The 26378-nt window shown below is 46.8% G+C and overlaps 1 long non-coding RNA gene across 1 annotated transcript in view; it reads right to left on the bottom strand.

Annotated features, from left to right (window-relative positions):
* Positions 1-233: 233 nt before the first annotated feature.
* Positions 234-26378, bottom strand: part of LOC108552183 (uncharacterized) — a 28969-nt gene continuing 2824 nt past the window's right edge. Inside the window, exon 3 of the long non-coding RNA XR_001890538.1 lies at positions 234-389. This is a non-coding gene — a long non-coding RNA (uncharacterized LOC108552183). The remainder of the gene's footprint in view (positions 390-26378) is intronic.

A 26378-nucleotide genomic window follows, 5' to 3' on the forward strand; every position in this document is an offset into this window, starting at 1 on the left:
CCGAGGGAAACCTGGTGGTGTATTCTCACTCGCTACTCGACAATGTTATTATTACGCTCCCTCGTCCGCATTACGCGGATAATTTATGTCGGTCTTTACGTATAGCGTAACGCGCGCAACTTGTCCTTTTCACGTGTATATGCACATCCGTGCGCGCGTAATAAATGCATATAATACTCACCCATCGCTGTAATCATTCACTCGCGTGATAAACACTCGGATGTTCCAGCAACCCTCCGCTTTCTTCCATGCGCAGCCAGGAGAACCACGCGGAATGACTCGCATTAGATTCGCGTTTCGCTCTTCCAGCCTCTTTCAGCCTCTTCCAGCCTCTTTCCAATTCGACGCACAGGTCCGTTAACGCGTTCCTCGCTTCTCACCGTGGCAATCTGGAATTCACAACGAGAACCGTGATTATCGATAATCGTTCCAAACGAGAAAATCATCCGATCGTCAATCGATATCCGCGATATTTTAATCCGTCTCGGAAATTAAAATTTCCGGACAATATCTTCCCGGAACAATCCCGAGACAGGACACGCATTAAGAAATCATCGAGCGGACGAGTTCACCAAACTCACCGTTTGCCGAAGGAAGTCGACGTAATGGAATTCATTGTTATTCGAGTCCTTATCCCGAGTTTACCTATCATTACCCGGCATCATGTACGCAGCACGACTACGAGTAAGGATAATTAAAATTCTTCCGGCGTAGCGGACCCGTGAAACGAGCCTTTTCCACCTTTCGTTTATATCCGTTCTCCCTTTGATCCACTTCGCACGAGCGAATTCATTCTACTCGTTCCGCCGGCCCAACTATACACACGCGCCGCGTCTATTTGCGGCCGGCACAATAATTCTTATCCGCGGAGCAGCCGTGCCGGCACCACGCGATATTATTTCATGTGCCTAGGCGTCAACAGGATCGTAAATAGCAGCGTCAGACGTCCAACACCCTCGTCGTTTCCATCGACTCTATACCGCGCAGCGAGTCGCCGATGGGAATCGACGCCCAACCCCTCCCGCATGCCGCGAATACGGTAAACACCACGACGACCGGGCAAGTACGCGGCACGTCATGCGAATTCCGCGTTAAACGGACTCTGGATTTATAAATATTTATATCCTTCACGGACGAAAGGTAAACGCGGCTACACCCGGCGCTGCGAATTTTCTATGTCCCCTTGGTATTTAACCGTTCCGGTAATACGCTCCCGGCTGCTTTATTTTCCCATTTACCGCGGCTTTCCGCGAAATTCCCGTTGACATTTATACATAGAGAAACGCGCGATTATGAAGCGCCTATAGAAATTTATTCGTTTTCGTTATCGAGGTTTAATTATCGCGGCGCACCCGCCGGGTTGTTTAAGCTTCGCGCCTAAAATTGCTTTTTAAGAATTTCGCCAAGGATTCGTTGTACGAGAAAACGCTGTGAATGGAAGTTGTTCGGTAGTTAGGGGGATATGCAATGCGATGGTTGGCTTTTTGTCGCCCCGTCTTTTCATCGGAATATGCAACGCTTCGTGTTGAACCTGTGTTGTCATGGTTGGTCGAGTGAATCGGAAGGAATGGAAAAATTAATTATACGCGTGTCACGAAAGGAGTGGAGATTTTTTAAAATAAATTTCAAGCAAATACGGAATGATCGGGAATGATCCTTTATACCGGGATAAGCTTCGCGGTTCGATGCACGTTAAAGCGTATCGCAACTGAAAATCTCAAGAGAACCTGCGAATAAAAAATTAATTATTACATCGTGCGATGATAATTTATTCGCGAAACCCTTTCATCCAACGAGCAGTTTACAAGTATGTAATTTCAAGTTTAACAACCCACTCACCCCATATATAGTACATTTAATTACGTATTACGGCTCGGTAGCTCCCCGAGGCTCGTTAAACAAAAGGTATATTAGAGAAATATTTCGAGCCTGTTTCGTTAACGAATTAACCAAATTGTACGAACGCGTTGCGAAGCTTACCATGATCAATCGCGGGTAAATTGAGGATGGCCGAGCGGAAGGGTCGTAGAGCGAGGATTTTTCCAGCGGAAAGCGCGCGCGTTTCTCAGCCAATCCAACTCCGTCTGGCAAGAACCGCGAGAGCTAACCGGTGCTTTTCGTAGCTGTATAATTCGCCCGTGTTGAATGTAAATTTATCCCCCCCGAGGGGTTACGCTGTCCTCGTCTACGGCACCGTGCTCGCGTGACTATGACCACGGCCACGAGCGAATTTATACTGAAACCACCAAAACGTGACAACGAGCGGGAAACGTTGCTGACGACTGGCCGAGGAGAGGGTACCAGGGACGGGACGAGTCTTAAATTCACATTAAACATTCATCGGGATAGAGCTCGCTGACAGCAGGCCGATGGAACGGAGATACGAGCATTCCTGATCGAGCTAATGCGATACTGAAAACTGGTCGAGGTCTTTCGAGCTGTCGGACTCTTTCTTTTGTTCGGCTTCCCTCTAACCTCGTGCTAGCGCTCGTTTTCACTGGGCTCGATCAAAAAATTCTCTACCCATCGGCCAGTAAAAATCGCCCTCGTCGAAGATGTATTTATCCAATGGTACCTTTTCCAATGGTGACCAGCTTTTTTGGCACCCTAACCGCGGAAATGAAGCGGTAAAACAAATATTAACTCTTTGCACTCCAGAGGTGACCGTTTGTTTTAATACTATAACTTAATAACGAACGATGATAAGTATATTAAGAACATCGAAATAAAATTATTCTATTCCTTCGTTTCTCGCGCAAATTCACGATTTTCTTTTTTTAATTTTAACATAAAGAGTATCGGTGAGCTTATAAAAATCTAGGAAGAGCTTCGAATTGCATCTTCACAACGAAAAAATCTTCGAGGGCAAAGAGTTAATGTTGTTAATCCTTGAAATACCGTTTCCGTGGTATTATTACTCATCAGGGAAAACCATATTGCCGACTCCGTAGTCAGGTAAAACACGATGACACCTTCACGCTTGATCATTATATACGCCAAGTACCTGAAGTATTGGGCAATAATTGTATCTTAAATTATACCTCAAATTTGGAAACTTCGTCCAATTAAAAATTACATAGCCCTAACAAAGGTCTGCATAAATGCTACACCTATTTTCTCGTAGAATATAAATGTAGCAAGATAGCAAGATAGAGACATAGTCCACTTACTATTTCGAAGTCAAACACAATATCCTCGAGGAACCTTTCGTTATTAATCGTCGTCAAGCAAGACCGACTTAGTGACGATATACAAATATCTACGAATGGTTGTAGATAACACTGAAGACACTGATCGTCGAAGAAAAATTTTAGTATAGAGACATGGAAAGTCGATGTATTTATTTTACATTGAAATAGTCCCATTTCGCGATGATGCATCGAAGTAAGAAGAGCGCTAGTTTTATTATAAAGGAGGTTGTAGACGATGATCATGGAAAGAAGATTCAACGGTAAAGACACGGAATGTTAGGGAATTTTTCAATTGACCGTTCTAAAAGCGAGTACAAAGGGTAGCAGACCTTTCGGCTGCCCTTTATCTCAACGATGTTTCACGGGAAAATGGAAATCGAAGAGCCAACCGAATAGAGGTCTCCTTCGGAATAACGGTATCAAAAATTGCCATCCCCTCGTGAATTTATCCATGCACGATGCCCAGAGTGTAATTGATAAACATCGATATTTCAGCGAAACTGCCAAACAACTTGCAATCCCTTTTGCATGCCCGCATGTTTGAAGCTATTGATTTCGATAGCATCCCACGTCAAAATCACTGGCAATCTCGACACAAACGCGTTGATATAAATGTTTCCTCGAAATCGGCGTATCGCACAACGAAGCAAGCGTAGCTTCGTCAAAATATCTTGGATATCTCGGCCTGGTAATTATTTCGAAATTAAGCTTCGATATTAGCTCCGGGGCGATTCTTCCGAGTCTTAATAAAAGGGTAACCACAGCATGCGCGAGGATACGAGTGCGATTCTCGATATGACTGGAAGGATAAGTGTTAAGGGGTTATAACGCAAAGGAATAGTCAGTGGAAACGGTGGAAAAACTGTATAGATCTTTATTAAACGGGCGAACGGTTAGAACTGATCTGTTTAGGGCCACGTAGGTCACAGGACGTCTCTAGAAAACGGGAGACAAAAGACAAAACGCAGGGGAAGGGATCACCCCCACATCGCTAGGATCTAGAGTTTACTTTACTATTTAGTTTTTACTGCAACAACAAGGAACGACGTGGTTTATCTCGGATATCTCGTCGAAATTTCCGCGAGACTCTATGTACTCTCGTGCTAATTATTTTCGAATTACGCTTCGACACTGGCTAGGAAGCAATTATGCCGGGTCGTAACAAAACGGGTCGGTAACCAGAGCTCGGGTGAAAGTATGAGCGAGCGTAATTGTTGATATGGCCGAACGGATAAGAAACGGCGCGGTTCATATATTATTCGCAGCACAGGCGCGCTCAGAAGCGATCCACCACTGGTAACGCTCACGTCCATGACGACCGAAGCGTGTAATGACGAGACGCGAGCTATCATAAGAGTGTAATATCAAGGCGGGATACGTGGCGACAAATATCACGTGCAGCAGGCACAAAGAACTCGAGAGAGACGAGCAAAACGGGCCACAGCCTTCAGATGGATAAACTCGTTGCACAGATCGTTTAGCCATCGCCCGCGGCTTTTTCTGATTGCTTCTCTGCCTTCTTCAGCCGTGATATTATACCGAGCAATTGAATTTCTTACACCCCACTAAGTACTCTACGCTCCCACCGTTCCCTGTCCTCGCTCCTTCCCAAGCTCTCTCGTTCCCTCTTTCGCGCGCCCCTTTCCCGAGAGTTACACCCGTTGAATTTAAGCAATCGAAATTTTAGAGCCGGTGTCGATATCCAGCCACGCAAACGAGAATTGCGAGTAATTTCCAGAGCGATCAGCAGAAAATAAAAGTCGCGGCTTAACCCCCGGTCCTAAGGTCCTCCATCTTATTACCCTCCTTAAAAGCTGATCTGCGCGATGGAGACGTAGTCAGGTTACTTAACAGCTTCATCCACGCACGATGAATATGTATTTGTTTTAACCTGTTTTGGATTACTCGTGGAAAATCAAGCACGCGAATCGTATGTCGAGATAAGTCACGTCCACCTAATCGAGATGAATCCCACGCTTATGTTACATCATCGTCAAGGTTTCCTTTATGGAGAATCCCTTAACAGTAGGTTCACGGACGCTATCTGTATACCTGTTTCTAAGGACACCTGTCAAATTGACAGGTAAAGGAAACCACGTGCCTTTTTCTTTAACGATTAGTTTAATTTAAAAACAATTATATATTATATTAGTTACCATCGTATAATTGGAGCAACCCTTCTATCAAATGGACGGGTTCCGTAAATCTAGTGTTAAAGGTACAGTGAAAGAAACTGGATATATTTGTCCGTTGTTTTCGAATCCTTCGAGAGAAATAAATTTAGTCTATCGATTCCTACTTCGATTAGAATTTGGGATAAATTTATCGTGTCGAGCGGAAATGAACGAATTGATTTTTCAATAATTTTTTCCACTTGAAATCGTATTCCAGTAGCAAAAGTATGTAACGATATTTCGTATTTTTTTTTTTATTAACGCGTAGTATATTGGTCTCATTTTCATATTTCAAAATGGCGATCTCGCCTCGTCATTTATTCATTAAAACTGCTAATTATTTCGAGAGGTAGCTTACTATCCAATTTCGCCTGCCATAATTTTGTATTTTATTTTTTAAAACCGTGCCATTGAAATGGAATTTAAATAGGATGTGCTATATATTTTTGTTCTTCATTTCCATAAATCGTGGTGCTAAATCGAGGCTTCGTGACCAAGCTTCCGAAGTCTGTATACAAATTTTTCAAATTTTCGCTCGAATTAAGGTTCGAGTAAGAGGCAAGGAGCCTCGTGGAAGTGGAAATTTCGAGTGACTTGCCCGAACGGAGTAGAAAATTATTATCACTGATCCGGAGGAACAACTGCGTGAACGTGACACGTACAGCATAATAGCCCGTTGTAAAATTGATCCTTTAAATACACGCGGAGGCGGACAGAGCCTCGGTTGGAGGCGTTAATCGCGGTTCGGGCACCGTGTCCCATGGAAGAACGCACAAAAATAGTAGCGCTCGTTTTCGTCGGGGACCGTGGCGATGCTTCTTCGTGCTGGAACGCCGACAAATCGCTCGCAACGTGTTGTTAATCGCGCGAAGAGCGGCCGGTTTGAAATTTAGGGCCGCTCCAAAAATATCCACCGGTCCTCGAGGTCGTCCCCGTTTAATCGTCGTCGTCTTCGGCTCCACGGAAATGGCTCTTAATTGCCTAAACGCGCCACGGGGAATTCGCTCGATAATTACGAAGGATACAACGATACGAAACGAACACCGAGATGCCCGAAAATACCCATCCGCGGCTACCATCCTCGCGATTTCGTCGTTCCGAGAAGCGCCGCACCCCGATGGTTTTTCGAAACGCGGCTTCAGTGGAAACGAGGATTTCCGTGGAGCACGTGTGTCACTTCCTTTACGGCTTTTTAATTAGCCTCCTCCGCGAAGCTAACGACCGCTATACAGGAAGGTCCCACAGCAGAGTCTAGGTTTCGCTTATCCCCCTAGATATTAACAATTTTGTCGGAAAAATTAAATAAATTAACGTAGGAGCGTCTTGTGTGTTCGTTTTTCTTGTAGGTCTTAAATTTAAAAGTGCAAATTAAATTATTCCTTCATTTTAACCCTTTGCTCTAGAACGACGAGTCTGTATCGTTACCAGATTTTCACAAGTCAAGTCCCACGATTATAAGGTACACTTGGATATGTTTCAACATACACAAACTTCGAAGAATTTCTCAAATTTCCTTGGGGATTGAATAAACGTATAGAGGCTAGCCAAAATTAAATACCCCTTCGATGTATAATCTTCTATAATTAAATCGTAGTGCAAGCAATTTCTAACTTAAATGGAATGAAATAATTATTAGCGCCCTTAATTATAAAGTTAGAAAATGTTGCGTTTACGCAACTTTAAGTCTTAATTAGTTAATCCTCATTTATACTATCTTGTATCAAAGGGTGTATATATATCCCGTTGGTATATAATAATAATTATTATTTATAGAAATAATTAATTTTTCGAAATTTAAATTGCACCAATTTTGAGACATAGCAACGGAACTTAAGGGTGCCGGTGGTGCGAGACGTTCCCCTAAACCCATCAGGGCCCTCCGGGATACCCTCACGTCGAACCCGTCTCCATAGAGTCGTCCTGGACTATTTTTAAACGCGTTCCCTTGCAGAACATGGCGCCTATTTATTTTCCCGCTAAAAGTAGTCCCCTTTCTCTTGGACGGAGCACGTCCACCGGTTTAGTTCCTCTTTTCCTTGGTCCACCCTCGTACCCCTCTAAGTTCAAGGTAATCGAGCCTCGCGCGTATTTACTCCCGTCTCGGGTATAATTTATCGGTTTGCACTTTCGGCCAGAGAAACGCGTTTCACGAGTCGTCGATCTTCCCTAGAACCTTGCACCAACCGTGATCGCTTCTTATTTGAGGCCCGGCGCTTTGATCTTCCGGTGTACGTCAACGCGGCTGTCGCACTGCTTCATACGGACTCCGCTATTTTACTAACAGCGACGTTGCGATAACAAACTGTGGACCAGCGAATGCTTTACGGCTTCCTCCTCGTCAGTCTTTGGGCTTCCCTCGTTCAGATCTTTGATCGTGAATTTTCGGAAATTCGATCGTAATATTTCGGGAAGTTATCGAGAGGGGCTTGGAGCGACGAAGACGAGGCCGAAGGAAGAAAGACCGTGTAGGCTTCAGAGTCTACAGTTTATAACGAACGTACAATGGAAAATTAAAATCGATAGGATATACGCGTACTCGAAGCATGATGTGTCCATTTCGCAAACTTGCGAGAAACAAGTTTTTGAAGCGATCGAGTTCCCCGCGTTTACCTGTTTCGCAACGTACCAGCGGAACCACCCCAATGGCGGCCGGAAGTTGAACGCGTGTATACCCAGGGAACTTCCACGGGTATGAGAAATTCATTTGTCCCAGATAAAGTTGGAGAATATAATTACTTTCAATTGCCCCGGACAAAGTTGCAATATTTATCTCGACTCGATTAGATTCTTGTTGGAACAACGTGGTCGCGTTGTCCTGTTGTTTAAACCAACTATGATTAAGTTGGGAACACGCGGTTCCTTGTGTTCGAGCAATTGATTCGGCCAATTTCGTACCGTTTCGTTAATTATGCATATTCGTCACGTTATCCACACGAACCAAAAAGTTTTAACGTACTGGTAAACTCGAGGATCGTCAGAAGCCTCTAAATGAGATTGGTATATAAATATCTCTCTTATTTAAACACGAGTACTATTACTATTACGATGATTAACAATTCTTGTAAGTTCCATTACGAAGCTTTGATAATATAATTTAAAATTATTCTAAATTAATAATTACGGTCACGCAACGATGATGACAGACCTACTAGAGGTTACAAGCCAATACCGAACTTTGGACTTCAAGAACCTTTAATACTATGCAGGCATCAAGGGGTCGGTTTTGGGGTTTAAAAGGGCATGCTGTCCCTTGCAGTAGGGATAGTCTCAAATCCAAATTCCCATCAAAGTGTAGAAAGCTTTTAAAGTATTGTAACTCGTAAGGACGTGTTTAAACCTCCTGTTTCTTTATATTTGCATAAGTGTATATATTTCACCTAAATCAAACTTTATATACCTATTGCTGTACAACTGAATACGGTTACTTCCCTGCACGCTATATGCTTTGATTTCATCCTAGAAATTCCAACAAGAATCACTCGCATCTCGTGTGTAACTCGACTGTTCGCGATTATATGTGTGTACAATACGTTTAATCATTGTCAATTTTATATTCTAGTGGGACCTAATCCGATCCTCGATTCGTGCCCGAATACGACCAGTTGGTGGAGGATAAGCCCGACAAGTTCATCATCGGTATTTTTAACGAGCGATATCTCGAATCACCAATTCACCACCCCGTTTGGGCGATGGTGATGTTGCATTAAAGTTTCACCGGCACGAAGAAGCCCCGATGTTGAGCCCTATTCTGATCGGCTTACCTCGCGTGCTGCAAGGACGCCTGTGTATAATCGAAGACGAGCGGAGAAAGTTTTAGGTGCAATATGGCTTTCATCACCGCGGGGGGAGTCCGGGTTGACAAATGAGACCCGGTGACGTAGCCCCACGCTGCGAAGCCGCTAATTGGATGCGTATTATTAACAAGGTGCCGCGAAACGCTTCTCGGGTATAACGCCGGGAAGACGGATACGCTTCCCTAATTACCCTGCTGCTTTTACTCGTTAACCAGTGGATGAAGAGCCGCGGTTAAACTGAATCCATTAGCGATAAATCACGCCACTTCGCGATAACAATCACAAACGAACGTCCTTTACGGTTGCGCGAATTTATTATCATCGTGATAAGGGCCCATATAGCGACACCTGTGCGCGACGACTACTCGTCCGATGATCGAGCCGAATGAACCTAAGTGGATCGTTTTAATTCCCTCTGTACATAAAGAATCCCGACCAGTGAATAAATAACGATGTCCGAACTAATTCCGCGAAAACGAAACGGGGTAGAGCATGATCGAGTGCGATAAGAAGGAAGAACCAAGCAGCCGTGCCGGGACTATTATCGTCGCGAGCGTCGGAAATGAAGTAATTAATATTGTAAAATCGATAGACCGAGCAATTCGTTGCAACACCGTCGACCGCGAGACGCGCGCTCCAGTATGAAAACGATCGGTGAAATTTTCATGAGACCCTTCGCCACGTCGACAGACACCAACGTAGGCTGGGCTCTCATCCCTTACCTCGACGACCACCTTCGTCCCGAGGTCGGAAATATGCGCGGAGAATTTTCGCGATTGCGCGCAGGACCACAGCACGATCTGGCTTTTGGTCATGCCTAATAAACGTTCGGCCATCCCCATCGCGTATTCCCGACATTCCAGCCGGCCCAGTCCAGGGAATTCCCGGATTCCACGTGTTCCTTTCTACGAGGTCGTAACGGTTCCAAAGTCCGGGAATCGATGGAAGAAACGGAAAGAAAACGAGACGGAGAGGGGGAGAGTGGTGGCGTCGGGAATGAAGGAGAGAACGGGAGAAAAAAGGTGGAGAAAAGGGAAAATAAAAGGATACGAAACAACGTCGCTGGGTTACACCTTTCGTTGGACGCGCGAATGCGACGAAGGAGACGTAGAGGGAAAAGGCACGCCGAAGGAAATCGTCTGAAGTCCTCCGACGAGAGGGGCTGATTCGTGTCGGTCATTCGGGGTGTGAAAGTAAAGATAAGGCTGGCTGGCTTTAGCCAGGGACCGTAAATTTTTACGACGACTACTCCGTGTCAATGTTTCACGAAATTCCTGAACCACCGGGCGAAAAATCAAACGAGCCATCTCGAGGATTTTCGACGCTTCCGAGGGCCCAACCCCCGATGCCTATCGCCGGACCCACCGATTATCTCGTTTATTATTGCAAACCGACCGTCTAATTTTGCTGGCTATGTGGTCACCATCGACGGAAGAAGGCAAGCGCGTCAGAAACGAAACCATAATGACACTCACCCTCTAACTACGTTGCTGATCGACAACAACGATCGACGAATTTATCGCGAGATACGAGGCGAAATGAAATTTATAATTTCGTACGCGGCTGACATTGATACGTTATGGATGGTAATTACAAATTCAGGAATATGCCGAATCCGGTGACATTTGACCGGGAATAGCCGGGGTGCGTGGTGCACGCTGGTAGATGCGGCAGGGTTTATTGACAAGGTGGACACGTTAAAAAGGAAGCGTCGACATTATATTTGATCCCGATGAAAATCTCATTTTCGACGTGTACCTTTTCTAGTGGCCCCTGGTAGATTTCGGCCGAGGGTTTGCGCCATCTCGATGCTGGAAATATCAGGCCGGCCAGTATTATTGGGCAAGATGAAGTTATTTGGGTTAGGTCGGGTCGGGTTGCGTTATTGTCTGTCCGGCTCGAACTAGCTCACGTAATCATAGAGCAAAGCTCCTGATCCTCCTACTCGCGTATATACGTAAGACGCAAAATGGTACGTTTCCTTGCTCGAGGTGGCTTTTCCTTCCACGGCCGGCTGAAATTGAAAAATGAAATTGATTCTGCCCGGGCCTTTGCAGCCCCGTACACCGTCTTATTAGATCTATTTTCTTCCGACCTGTATATAGTCGTAAAGTTAAAGCGATTAAAGAGCACACGGTAGCCGTTTTCCCAGCTAAAAGCGATAGGTGCACGGTACCCTATATAATTATTCGACAACTATGATTAACGTTTATTCGCCCGGAGATATCTAAGAACGAGGTCGAGTCGGCTCGCTTTCCAGTGAGATTCTATTAACACTAGAACTACGGTACAACAGCCAAAATGGCTTCCGACTGGTTTCCAACTTTTTGTTTTCGCAGATACCGAAGCCGAGTGATTATTTCAACGGGCGAAAATAATGTTACGTTTTACTGGAATAACAACGTGAATTTATGTTACTAATTAATGTATATACAGGGCGTTCGGGTTCATTGGAAATGATTGAATTTCTCGAAGAGGATTAAAGCTACCAGAAAAACAATGGCGCGTGTTTCATTTAATCACGCGTATCGTGATTATTCCGCTTCTACTTTTTTCTCTTTATGGTGATTAATTTTAATTTAATTACTTAAGCTCGGTGTATACAGAGATATGGATATATAAATCGCGAGGAAATTTTAATGAAATCGCACACCACTTTGCACAGCTAAAAATTCCTATTTAGAAAAGTTAACTCTATATCGAATATCTTCTGAAAGCACATTCCGTTTGATCATTTTAATCCGATCGCGGTTATTCCGCCATTTCCAATTAAACTATACATCCTCCGTACAAATCTTCGTCCTACTCCTCCGATTATTCGTATCCACGCGCGCTGTACTCGAATACGCGCTATAGCTGGGAAATGGAAAAAATTGGAAAAACGGAAAGGTTGGAAGGCACACGAGGTACTTAAAGCCCTGCTGGTACTCGATCAATCGAGTAGGAAAGCCGAAGTTAATAAGGGTGGATGAAGAGCAAGAAGTTCGAAGGCGAGGCACAGTCGGTCGTCAGGTGTAAAAAATAAAGGAAGACGCGTCGTGGTCCCCTTCTGATCGAGCGCGTAAAAAAGCGAGAACACCGATGCGAGTACAAAACAATACCCTTCCAGCAAAACTCGAAACGTCGCGTCGCGACCACCATGGGTATCGTTTAAAAAAGGAAGGAACATCCTCCTGCCGGTGAACATGGCAACAATTTATTAAGGTATCCTTTTCCACCGGGCTGACAAGTCCCGGACAAATTGAGCGTGCGTTAACTCGATGGATGAATACATTCCAGCTGATGCGACCGAAGAACTTCAGTGACTCTCAGTCGGCGTTAATATGCCGACTATCTACGCGAGACGAGACTATCGGGGCACGCGAATTAGCGATACGCGACACGATCGCGCCCCCGTGGTAGACAGGCGTAATTAACGAACAGAGTGCGGGACGATAAACGAGAGGATTACGTCGAGAATCGAGAGAGCTTGGCGATAATTGCCGAAGAATACAGATATCCGGACGTAGTCTCGATAACTCGAGCTGGAGAGAGTGCAGAAGCTAAACCCGACTGGTTATTCGATCAACTAGCCCGTAGGAATAACACGGGTACACGATAAATCCTGTATCGTTTGGACAGGGGTACGGTGACGGAAAAATGGCCGAGGCATGGTAGGTTTCAGAGCAGGCGCCAGAAAAGTCGATCCGCTCGACATGTGCGCTCGGTCGGACGCGATCGGTGAAAACATCTGTCCCGTGGCATGAGTCGAAGTTCGGTAGAGCGCAACGGGCATATTTATTTCGGTGATTCCCTTTCGACGAGGAGGCTAAAAATTGAATGCCGCTATAAATCATCGCCGATAAGAGAACGAGTTCTTAATGTGCGGACATCACCGCTACCAGGACCCGAGGTTCCTCGTGTCCTTATCCCGCCCTCTTCGTTCGCCAGTGTCTTTCTAACCCCTTTTCTGGACCACCTCGTGTCCCCGGTTTCACCTTCCCTCTCTGTCCGACCGACCCTATCGGTACGTAGCATCTACTACACCTCCTACCCTGCCGGGACGCCGGTTTGTGTTTCTTGTGTATCCTTCGCCGCGGGATCAGATAAAAAGGCGAAGGGTGGGAAACGGAGTAGTGGAAGGACCTCGGTTTAGTTTGTCACCATCGTTTAAAGGAGGGTGGGAGAACGTGGCCGGCTAAGGAACCAGCAGGATTTATTGGACTTGTCTTGGAGAAGAATCAAGACTCGTTGTGCTTGCCACGAGACCAGTCCTCCACCAGAAAGCCAATTAAATCGGTCGACAGTCCCAAAAGATTCTGAGTCCCCTGAGCTCCTACATCTCTCCATGGCCTCCGTCCTTTACCACCCTTGTCCACCTCGTTCACCCTCTCATCCTCTGTCCACCGACCCCCTCGCAGGACCCCCGCTCTGACCTTTAATCCTCCTCGCGCGCTTCCTTTCTCGCGAACTTAAATCGGACGTCTTATCTCCCGACCCGATACGACATGCCTCGCGACTAATGTCCAGCCAGCCGGCACTGAAGAGGATTTCGTACAACCCAAAGACGTCCAGAAGGCTGGATAACTGTCCGTATTTTCGAGAGATTGATCGGCACTCTGGCAAAAAGACCATCTCCTTCTCTCGCTCCGCTCTTTCGGCCAAGAAGGCGGAGTTCCATGGAACGACTGCATTTCGAATGCTCCTCGGTCCAAAGAAAATGGGGTTCGCTCTAATATCTCGAGAAGTACATCTTTATTTCTCAGCCACCCGTCGATGAGGTGAAGCACCACCAGAACGGCGTGACTGTTCACGAGAACCCAACAACGTCGGTCAAAGATGAACACTGACGTCGTTTGGACCATCGCTCGGTCAACGAGACCAGCTGGAACTGTTACCAGTCCTCGAGAGTGTTCCGGATGAGACTTATGATACGAGGCTGCCACAAGTCAAGCACTGTCTATGTTTATGCTTATCAAACTAATATCAAACTCGCATCAAGAGTTTATGCGTTTGGAGGAACGCGCTTAATATGATCCATTTAATACGTTGTCTAAAAGTCTGATACGTTAGGCTAGCTTGATATACACAGTGCTTGAATCTCGTTACTATGTCTTGGAAATATAGGAGGTCAGTGATCTCCCAGCACTAACGTGTCGAAATAATGGTTAAATATACCCCGCGAAGACATGTCAACTCGCGTAGGAAACTATGAAAATAGCTTCCTGACTATGAACCGATTGATATAAAATGTCGAATACGATTTGAACCATCGAAAGGTTATCAATCAATTTCAGTACGATATGAGAAGAAGATTAGAATTAACTGGTAATTACTCGGAATCACCGATAAGAGTAGCAGTAACCCAAATGAGTCATTTGATTTCGAACTGAGTATATAGAAGCCGGAAAATTTTAGGTAGAGGTCTCTCCTTAAATCCGTTCGGATAAAGAGCGTTTTCTCGCGGCACGGTATCAGGATCCTCGCCATTAGACGCAGGTACCTTTCGAAATCCGTTCCGGGGACAGGTTCCTTAATTTTTCAGCGGCCAACGGAGCCTCTTTGAGCCAGCCTCTTTTCACGGAACGGTAGACACTTTGCAGAAAGGTGCGTAGATTTTTTTCGCGAGGTCGTTTCGGCGCATTCCTTTGCGTAGCGAGGGCGGAAGAGGGGAAGGAGGTCGGGAGGGCTTTGAATGCGAGACCGCGGAATAATTTATATGGAAAGTGAGAGAGACGCTTCTTGAGGAAGCATTGTGCTTGGACTTGAATTAAACATCACCCCCTTGACTGTGAGGTTCTGCCTGTGCCTCTTGGCGATGTCGTGACTAGGAGCTCCGGGATAAAGGGGGATCAATAGGGGCGCCAGGAAGTAGGGCTGCTACTATACAAACTGGCAAGGTATTCCTATACCTCCAACTACGTATCCCGTGGGACGTACCTGCGTAACGAGACAGAAACTACGACTTGGTTTGCTATCAGAGACCGATTTATTGATATTAGTCTCGCCGTTTGACGCTACCCTCTGGAAATATACGAAGAAACGTCGTCGAAAATTCGCAGCTCTATTTTATACGTGCATACATGCACAGGAGTACAAGTAGCCGCTGTATGCCACGATTATGTGGGTTCCGAAAATATGTCGTGCTACAGAAAATCGTGTTTCACGGGACAAAGAATAGATGCAAATAATAATAGTAGGTTTCAGAAACTAATGCAACGACGTTATCGCGATCACATTAATTATGCCACATTTCGATGACCCGCGATTTTCACGCCATATATAAGGTCCTTGTTCAACGTTAATATTTATAAGACTGAGAAAACCGCTATTATCAAGGAAAGACGTGATGTTTAAGATAAATTTGCGTGATAAAAAAACGAATTTTGTTTCTGCAAATAACCGTTACAGTTGCATAATTTAAGTTAAAGAAAACGAAACACTGTAATGACCTAAATGGAAAGTTTAGAGTGGAGCATATATAAATGTCACGTGGCACGGAACGTGTTAAGAAATATGTTTATTAAGAGTATTAATAATTTCTTTTACATATCAATCGTGCTGTACAACTGCCGTGTTACACGAGATGTAACTGCACATCGAAATTGTGGATAATTATAATTCTGCGACGTTTGCAAATTAACGCGATGAAAGATTCGAGTAATTCGAAGGAGTAATATTCAATTATGGGGTAAAAAGGAAATCTTTAGAGACCACCGCTTTGAGTTAATATTAATTGAAAAAAAAAAACCACGTTAATCTTTGCGGAATTATCGGCAAAACCCGCAACGAAGCTATAGGTTCAAACGGTCTGACCGATCCTTCGCTCGCAGCATCAAAGTCGGCCATTTCCAGCGGGCATAATTGAACGCTGAAAGCGGCTGCTTTATTGAAATAACCGGAGTACGCAAATTAAAAAGCACTGCAAGGAGATTTACGTCTTTGACTTTTATTACGGCCGGGACGTGCGGGCGGCCAAGTAAATACGATAAAACGCAAGAAATTTCCCCGGGTACGTTGCTCTGACGTGGCTCGTTGCTGGAAAAGGAGCCGGTGCATGAAATAAATGCGCCTGATGAACCGGCACAATACGCCGCACGAGAGATGCATTTTTCACGTTAATAAGAGATAACTCGACGGAGCGCACGTGTTTCGATTTGCATTTTACTTTCTTCGTCGAAAAGTCCTTATCAATTTAAAACGACCACGGCGGCGTGGCCACGAGACCCAGTATACGTAGCCAGCTGGACACTTATCGTTGACCTGAATAACAACGGATTTACGTTGTATGGCCGGCCGTAATAATGGCATGCCGTCGGGACACGATTTCCTCGCGAAGCTTTAAAGGCACGTGGCGATATGTAACGCGGTGGTCCCGTCATCTGGCCATCGCCTGGCCACGAACACATCCGTGTGCGACTTGGCCCAAGATAGGACCGCGAAATTAGCGAGTCCTCGAAACGCAAGTGAATCCTGTGCACCGATCGACCGGCCATCTGCCATATACCCTCGGCCAACATCGAGTACACAGCTTGCGGACGCCTCTTAAATTTCGCGTGCCGCTCCTTTCCAGACCCCATACAAGGATAAAGCTGACCATGCTCTCTCCTGTGTGTCGCTGGGTCTGATTTTTTTCGCGTGCCTGGAAAGCGACACTCGCCAAGCTCTCCCTTTCGCCAGCAGACAGCCACCTTTCTACTAGCTGCGCGGAAGCAAGAGCGTTATCCGCAACGCTTGACCGGGGCCAGACGTTTCTAAAAAAGAATGACGCCTGGTTGAAACCAACCGAATAGACCGTGTTAGGATACATTCCCTGTCAAACGGTAGTTTCGAACCGTGTATCGATAAACTCGACGGGAATAGCTTTATAAATTCCTCGCTAGTCTCCGCGTTAGGGGCTCTCTCGGATTTACGAGGCTCGAAAACTCGAATTCGATTTTTAGCGAATCTGGGTTGAAAAACGTCCCCGTTTCGGGACGGAGAGATCAGATTTTGACACGGACCTAATAAGTCCAACGAAATGTCAACACAGCTTCCCCATTCTCGAATCCTTCGCGCAGGATCTTCGTGAGAGTAGCCAAAGCGTTCAGGGTTCTGAATTCTCTCTTTCATGGCCCGTTGTCATCGGCAACCTGTTCAAATACGTCGAAGGGAAGAGAGTTGACGGGGTGTGACGCGTCCTAGAAGTTCCACGAAACTAATCCTAGTTTCAGCAGCGAAAGAGCGACTGGGACCAAGAAGGTCGTGGTGTTTTTCATCAGACCGCGCCACGAGGTGCTTCCGCCACGGAAAGAGAGAGCATCCTGAAATAATATTTGAGAAATTCGTTGTTCGGGAATCTGGTCCGGACCGAGAGGCTGACGCGCATGAACAAATGAGCAACAAATATGTATACAAGTCACTCGTAGTAGCCATCCGGACAAGAACATCCGCAGCTGGCCAGGTCGTGTTCCTGCTTCATTTGCATCCAGCTTGTCCGCGGTTTCACGTTGCGTTCCGAGCGTTCAGCATCGATTACCGAGGAATTGCTCAGGTGCGACAGAATGGAAATAATAACGAGCAGGTGCCGGCCTAATTAAATTTCGCGCCTAACGCGCCACCCTTCGCGGCGCGTTTTAGCAATCTCGAAATTTTTTTTTTCCCCCATATGCCTCGGCACGCGATATTTTACCGTGGCATCGTGTTACCTCTCTTTCCAGTTACGACCCGTAACGACAGATTGAAACGAAAGCAGCGATCGAATCGTCGTAGACTCCTCAGCTGCTCCGCAGCTAGAGTTCGACGGTTCGAACGTGTTATACACGCGGTTTTGGCTTTCATACGTGCTCGGTATATCAACGAAGCACGTGTAACACGTGTCGTGGAATTAAAAATCCTTGATTTTAATACTCGTGGTCATTACACGTTTCGATAAACGGGTACATAAGGGTACATAAGGGTACATAAGGGTACATAAGAGCTCCGTAATTCCAGTGTATACGTGTTTTAATTCGTTTTACTACACGAGTACCGGAGTGTTTAAGTACTTGTACCGTGTAATTCGCGAATGAAGATATAACTGATGTTAACGAATTTCGACGTGCTTTCTCTTTGCCGAAATTTAATCGATGCTTCGTGTGTTTCGATGCGAGAATATCGATGATAGTAGCGAACAAGGGGTAGGACGTGCCTTTCGATTCGTTAAAAATTATTCGAATTAAATTACGAATATAGGGGAAACGGGGGGTTCAGAATCGGTTGCCACGACTATGTTTGACAACGAGTCGTGGCACTTGGAAAGAGAAACACGCACGATTTCGACTGTCGCCCCGGCAGCTCGAGGGGTTAAATCGTTCGAACAACACAGGGGGATGGAAGAATCGCGAAGTCACTGGCCGGCCCGCGTACTTGCCACGGAACACGGCGGAATATAAATTTATGGAAGATAAAGTTTGACGACGGCGATGGGAAGCGGAGCGGCCCGGCAATGGTTTCAATGCGCCCCTAGGCGTTTTACTTTTCGAAGAACTTTGTTTTCTCACCGAAATTCCGGCTGGCAGCTGCAACAACAGCAACGAGGCTATGCCTATCCTTTCACTGGAACTTTACCTTTATAAACCTGCGGCCCGAACTTCGAGGACAAAGTCCGCGCGCGGAATAACAGCAAGATATAGAGAATCTCCGCGCAGTTCGCAGGCGTATATACTTCCCGGTTCTTCCTTTTTCCTCGATTTTCTCTTTCATTTTTTTCCCCTTTTCCCTCCCTTTTTTCCCCCTCCTTCACGGATAAGCACACGACCAACCTTGGATCGCTAGAAATTTCGAAAGTTTACTTTCGCTGACGCGCCGTGGGCGATATCGAGAGAGCCGGCGAGGCGGAGGGAAATAATCGAGCGTTAGCGGGCACGAACAAAAGCGGGGTGAGCAAATGGGCTAAGAATTTAAATGAGAACGCCTTGTCGTCTCGAGACGCCTTTTAGAAACGCGGCGTCGATCGCACAATGACGGTACCACCAGGATGAATAACTCTTAAACGCTGTAAGCGTGAAATTTCGTTAACGTTTAAAGTCCCCGCCGCCCCGTTTGGTCGATACATGGTATTATTATTTGAAAAGCTCTTCTCGTAATGTCGAGAACATTTGCTTTCCCGACCAAATATTTGCCGCGAGCCGCGGGACGATTTTAACATCTCAAAGCACACACTCGCCGCCGCGCTTATGACGAGGAGTGTCTTTTTTCCTTTTTTCACATCTTTTTTCTCTCTCGTTCCGCCTCTCTTTCTTTTCTTCGTCTATTCCCCCCTCGTTCTCTCTCTCTCTCTCACCCTCTCTTCTTCCTCCTTTTTTTTATTTGGAAAACCTTGTAGCCATTGTGTACTCAAGAATGGTCTCTACGCATGCGGCCCGTGTACAGTGGATAGAACCAACGAGCATCCATTGTTTCTATTGTTTGTCTATACACCGACCCGCGTTGTCTGCGGATCTTTAATTTAAAACACGAATTTCCATACGGTTTCGTGGTTCCCGTTGCCGGCCAGCTTTCCACCAGGACCATTCTCCCCGACTATGTCCCAACCCACGAAAACGAGACTGTTTATCTCCATACCCGCTTCCTTCTTCCACCAGCAACAACCCCATCTCTCACCAGGGACAGTGTCCCTTTTTTCCTTCGCACGAATCGCGCACGAATCATCCCCTGGTCCATCTAAACGAATTCCACCATTTACCGTATCGTTAAACACCTATTCTCCCAGTGTCTATGGGCGACAATCAAACCGCCAATTCCTAAACCGCCCATAAACCGGAATCTATCGTCGACACGCCACGTGGCCACCGGGTACCAGGCGTACAATGTGCCAACAAAGCCTCGTCCCGGAGGAAGATTCGTCGAAATCGGCAACGAACAATCGGCACAATCAGCGAACAGCCCCTGCTACGTCGCGACGAACGAGTCCGCGCCCCCCTGTCACGGGGCTACGGTTCCCGGAAGATCGCGTGAAAAGTGCGAAAAGTTCGCCCAACGCCAGCAACCATCCGACAATTATCGCCGCGGGTGTCACACCTACGTATGTCACGCCTAGTATTCCTTTCTACGTGTTCGTGAGATCGAAAGAGAGAAAGAGAGAGAGAGATCGAGAGAAGCAGAGAACGAGAAGCTACGACTAGGTGCGAAGAAGAGGGTAAAAGCAGTTAGCGAAGAGGGTGGCGAATGCGGATCATAAATTATCGAGCGGCAACAATGAGAGGAAGGAATCCTCCCTATCTGCATGGCGACACCGTGGCCGAAAGGCCAAATATTTACACTGGCCAGTGGCAAAACTCGAAAGTAATAGATTCGAGATGACTTTTCATTTAACCGAGCACAAAAGGTAGCCGCTGAGGCCGGGTGAATCCTCGCAGCCACCCGCTGGCTTGCGGCCCGCCAGGACAATGTCCTTTTCTCTACCGGCTGCCGGGGTCGGTCCACGGGGTCCCGGAACGATTTCCATGGAACACATCCGGGTAGAGAGGTGGACCACGAAATGTCGCTTTGCGGGTCGCCGTTTGTCAACCGACCGGACGCTAATCGTTATTGCTCGCTAATTTTCCCGGATGCGACTCCCGAACCGCGCCTAAACGTCAGCCGGGGTGTCTGGAAACGCGCGTGCCCTATCTACCGTGCGTCACGCAACGCTGGGCTGTATCAATATGTATTTCGTCGCGCTATTGTACCCCCCGTCCTTTTATAAGCCGTGTTCGCCATACGTTTCGCAGCCCCTTTCTCATGCAGTCGCGAACCCGCCGACTCGATTGGGGTTTGATGAGCTGAGCAGCGAGAGGGCACGTTCCGAACGGAAACCAGCGGGACCGAAGGGTCGTGGATACGGGTGAGATTAATTCAACGTAAAACGCCAATTTCGCGAAACTCAAACGCGATTCAATGCCCGTGTTAGATTTCGCTGGACGATAAATACCGTTCGTTTGGGAACTCGTCGTGGGTTGTTGATCGGGGGATAACGGGGACGCGGGTCGGTGATGGGGGATAGATTTTATGGGAAAGTATCGGTCACCGATGATTCTTAACCACTTGCCTTATCGTTCACGTTCCGATGATGCGTGCCACAGTCAACAGCAAGGTCGGTCACACGTCGAGCCACTACGTCCGAACACTATGAAGAATAACACGCAACTGAGGCAGCAAAACATCGGCGGAAATTAACCGCGAGCCTGTCCCAACCTGATAATGTTTACATTCGGCTCTATCTACTTACAGCTCTCACCGGTCATAACTATGTTCGACACGATTTCCTTACTAGGAGTCACGATGTTATAAACAAAGGCGTTAGCGAAGAGCCTTCAAAATCTAAAAGTTATTTGAATTTGTGTAAGGGCTTAACAGAGTTTATAGTGCCACGCGAGATATCGATGTAACGCGATTTCGTTTGCGAGAATATTTTTAAATTGCTAAATTATTTAAATTTACACGAGGTTATTACCTTGTAATACAACGATAATGGGAATGCATTCCACGCGATTGGTACATCGCTGAGAGCGTGTTTCAATAGAGGTAATCGATGGGTGATTAAAGATCACGGAAATAAATGCACGAGAGTTTGTCTTAATAACGTTAATAAAGTTCATCGTCAACGAGGCTGATATTCAAAGTGATAACAAGTACATGCCCGCAAGGCAGTCTCCGTCTACAAACACGGGGATCAAAGGGTTCGGGCAAAGGACGGCAGAACGCGTACGATCTCTGCATAGCCACGATCTCGCTACCAAAGACGCTTTGAGGACTCCATCGTCGTTTGTGCGAAAGAGAAACGTTAATTATTATCTCTCACTAATTTCCCAGATGTCGTGGACATTGAGGGACAATTATCAAAGGCCACGCCGTGGATCGAGTGCAGAAGAATCGCGTTTACCCTGGAATAAACTGGGCTCGGGATCTTTTCAGAACGGAACACCCCACTGCCACACTTTAATTGCTGGACTATCGCCAAGTTCTTAATACCGGATATCCCAGTAGACAGATATAAACCACTCTGATGCTCGCTGCTAGATTGATATTATAAAAGAGACACTTCGACGAAGTCATTAGCCCTTCGCGTTAACAACTCCCGTTTAATTGCACCGATATCGTATACCTCCGCAATTATAGACAAAAATAAAAGAAGAAAAGGAGGCAAGAAATCGATTTAAAAAAAGCCACGATAATCGCGAAACGAAACCTTTCACCATCTCCATCGTTTCCACGGAACGAGCCCCACGGAGGTCGATCAGATGCCCTGTTTCTGACTACCCCGTATCGTTTTTACTTAAATTTCTCCCATTACCGTAGCGATTACGCTACCTCGTATCACGAGTTCCCGACCAACTTTCGCCTCGTGACATAGTGGCAGAAGACACGAGATACGTGACAGGCGTTAATCGCTTCGGATCGCTCGGTTCCTCCTTGTCGAAGACGCGCGCCACTCTCGATACGTTACGACTTCCTGTAAAAGCGATCAAGCACCCTGACGCGTAACACACGAGCTCGTTCTCCTGGGTGTACTCGAGCGAGGAGAAAAAATTTTCCAAGGGGACGAAGAAATCGGTATTACAGCTTCAGAGACAGAGGAACAGCTGTCCTTGACATTGAACATACTGCGGTATGCACGGCCACTTCCGGTCGAACGAGATCGAGCGCCACGTGGTCGCGGAGGTGTGAGAGCAGCTGTGACTTTTAACAGGAAAAAAGGCCCAACTACCGACCCGCGTGGTCGTCGGTATCGTCATCGATACTTTTTGCACCGTGGCCACGCAGCGGGAGAAACATCGTCGACGACATCCTGACATTTGCCAGCCCACCGCTTTTGTCCCTAGATTTATAGAGCGGATTCCCCATCCTCCACGCAGCGACGCCTCCACTTCTTTCCGACGCCACGCTTACCCGGCTTCCCTATCGTCGCTCGATATCGTTATTGCAACTCCCTCGACACATCGCTGATCTAAATTCCTAAGCTAATTACGAGAAGCTCTGTCGTACTCGAGCTTTCGCGGCACGCGTGACTCCGGCAGAGGAACAGGGTGAGACCGAATTCTGATTTCATGAGACCGAACTGAACCGATCCATCTACTCTCGAAGCGAATGCGACAGGCGTAGCAGTTAACGAGTCTCTACGCTATCAACGATGACTACGACGATTAAGACTTCCTGACACCGAGTCAATGCTTTATCGCTCTATCTCATTCGAGCTCGACCAAGCCTGCTCGTTCTCCTCGTTAGGCGACACTTCTAGCCGATAATGAAAATTCAAGTGACAGGAAGGATGGATCTACGAGCAATCTATTTCTCAAAGGAAACTGCGGAAGAGTTCGTTTCTATCCTTGGACTTGCCCGTACAATTAACCCTGCTAAATTCTCATCAGAGGTGCATCGCGTTACACGTCGATCTTAACGAAGTTTCGCGCGCTAATAATAATCGGGGCTCCGCTAAAAGCACAGGAAAGACCCTGCAAGAGCAGCTATTCACTTTCGATTTACGTTGCAGCGCCGGCAGACATCCTTCGGAGGCACGCTATCGGTGGCAGGAGGCCATTTTCAGAAAATATCATCGACCAAGGTATCGTCTGACCTATCGGCTAGGTGTCTCGGAAGGAAGAAAATCCGGATACCCGATGTACTTTGCCAGGGTCCCGGAACAGGCGAGAGATCCCAGCAGACGGATCAAATTCCGACGGAGGAAGTGTTTGAACAGGACGCCTATACAACCCCCGGTCCGTTGCTAATGGCTGTGCACACTGGATCCAAAACAGCGACGTGGCCGCGTAATGTTCGCACACGGATACCTAAGACCGTCACCATCGTCGAGTATTAATGCGATAACTAACAATAACAAGGTTCAGCCCTCTCTGGTGGGCCCTGCAACAGGACTATACGCGCATCCTACCGTCTGTGTATGCGTGTCTATGTATTTTCGTGATTCCGCGATGCCTCCGGCGCACAGGCTCCCTTTATAGGTCGGGACACGACGCACCGAGAACTTTGATCGTCCTGTTACACTGTGGCGAACCACCGATACAGTCGAGGCTGGATAATCCCTTTTCGAGTAGGGACCGAAGGGTACTTTACCTCTAGGCAGGTTTGCCCTCGTTCAACAATCCCTCCTCGACGTTCTTTCTCGCCTTAGGACAGCAGAAACACTGTTTTACCGCGGGATTTCGACTCTCATTATCGTAATAGACCGAACATGGGTTTCGTTATTACAGGACAACGAAAGTATATAATACCAGCGTGTGTTCGACCGTGATTTCTTTCATCTCAAAGGCAACCTTTTCGACGCTACCGTTCTCCTATAGAAAACCGAAGATTAAACAACGACAAGATTTCGAACAACCCAAGATTCGAAGAACGAGCTTCGGGATGAAGTAACGTTTAGATCTAGCCATACGTATCGGGCTAATTGTATTACTCGATATCAGCCTAAGTGAACGTCGTCCTCGTTCGACCCTCCCAGACATTCTGGGCTCCCTCGCCCCCGGGATAAGGGAAACGAGAATCCCTGCCCGCAGGATTTCGTTGTAACAAACGAAACGCGTGTTTTATCCTTTCCCGAAAGAATCCTTCGTGTTCGCTTTCGCCGCTTACCACGGGGATCTCGAAATAAAATCTGCGAAGGGAGGTGCGGGGAGAACACCAAGGCCGGGAACGAGCTTTCTTCGGGGCAATTTCGAATTTACCTGAGTGTTATCGCGAACTGAAACTTGGCAGCGATAGCGTCGAGAGTGTCGAGAGTTCGGGCTGGAAGGACGAACCGAACCACTGGGGGATTTTTCCTAATAAAATTATTAATTCTTCGTTCGTTCGTCGTGCTTCTTTCGGAGGGAAAAACTAGGGAAAAACTTTCACCCTTATCGTCCAGCGGAACCGCACGATCGCGGGAAACTTCTGCTCGCGCGTGCGTTCCTGAAGCAAACTTCGTCACACGAATAGATCCTGTAGATGTTCGCACGCACACCAGCCCAATATTAGCCCCGGGAAGAAGAATTCCCTTTGACGGGGAAGGACGACCAGAGAACGTTTGATCGTCGCGTTACACTTTGGTTAACCACCGCGATGGTTAGAGAGAGAGAGAGAGAGAGGACACAGGACGGATAATCCCTTTTCAGGAGAGAGAGACTCGAGAGAGTCCTAGCGACGTCTCACCTCGAGGCAGGCAGGTGCTGCACGAACGCGGAACACCCTTTTTTCAGCATTCTTCTTCTAGTCCCCGGCACACGGTGAAGACGCTCCTCGGTGACATTGTTGACCCTCTGCCACATGGCGTACTTCGCATATGGCGCACGTTCGCCGTGTCGGTTATTTTTATACGCTTCTCGCTAGATGAAATTCAGCACGCGGCGTAGGTGGAGAAACCGATGACAGATTGGAGGCTGGCCCACGACCAGAGATTACAGCTGCGTTCGAGTTCACCCCTGGCGATTCGTTGGGCTCGTTAAAAATGCGGAAGGAATTGCGTGGCAAAAAGAGACGCGACACGTGCACGGTACGCGCCAGGTTACTCGTTGAAGAGGATGACGAAGAATCCAGGAGTTCTGGACTTCTCGTGGAAGACGTAAGTGTGAAAATTGATAAGACATTGTTGTTTTCTACAAAATATTGGGACCCATTAGGCACGATGTTTCATTTCTCCTGAAAAATTTACTTTTACGTTTACTTAACGTCTTTCGACGTTAATGGAATGGAGGGAAAGGTACTTGGAGTCCTCTATCCAACGACCTATTCGACACCGGCTGCCCGTATTTCGTCTAAAATGCATCCATTTGTAGATTAAAATGCATCATCCATTGAAACCAACGAAAATTCCATTACGTATTCCAACGACGGTTCCCCGATGCACCCATGGTTCCTTACTCGACCGACAACTGCACCCGGAAAGGATTAATACATCCGATGAAGAGCGTAAAGTCAATCGTGTGAAGTCTCGCGTAAAGTACGTTTCGTTCATGGAAATCGACGTAGTTTAATCAGAAAACTGCAGGGAACGGGGCTCGCGTAAGTACCCTCCATTGGTGGAATGTAGGGGCATTTAAGTAGATGGAGGGTATAGACCCCTGTCTACTCCATTTGCTTTCAGCCCGAGGGACCTCCCCGATATATATCCCAATATTCCTGGTAACAATGATGAATCACTGCAGAGCACCTCTTGCGCAAGAAGTTGCACATCCAGTGCGCTTGTAACGTCTCTTTGTCCTTCCTCTCACCCCTCTCTCTCTCTCTCTCTCTCTCTCTCTCTCTCT

The sequence above is a fragment of the Eufriesea mexicana genome, unplaced genomic scaffold (assembly GCF_001483705.2).
Source record: "Eufriesea mexicana isolate 0111107269 unplaced genomic scaffold, ASM148370v2 scaffold47447484, whole genome shotgun sequence".
Classification (NCBI taxonomy): Eukaryota; Metazoa; Arthropoda; class Insecta; order Hymenoptera; family Apidae; genus Eufriesea; species Eufriesea mexicana.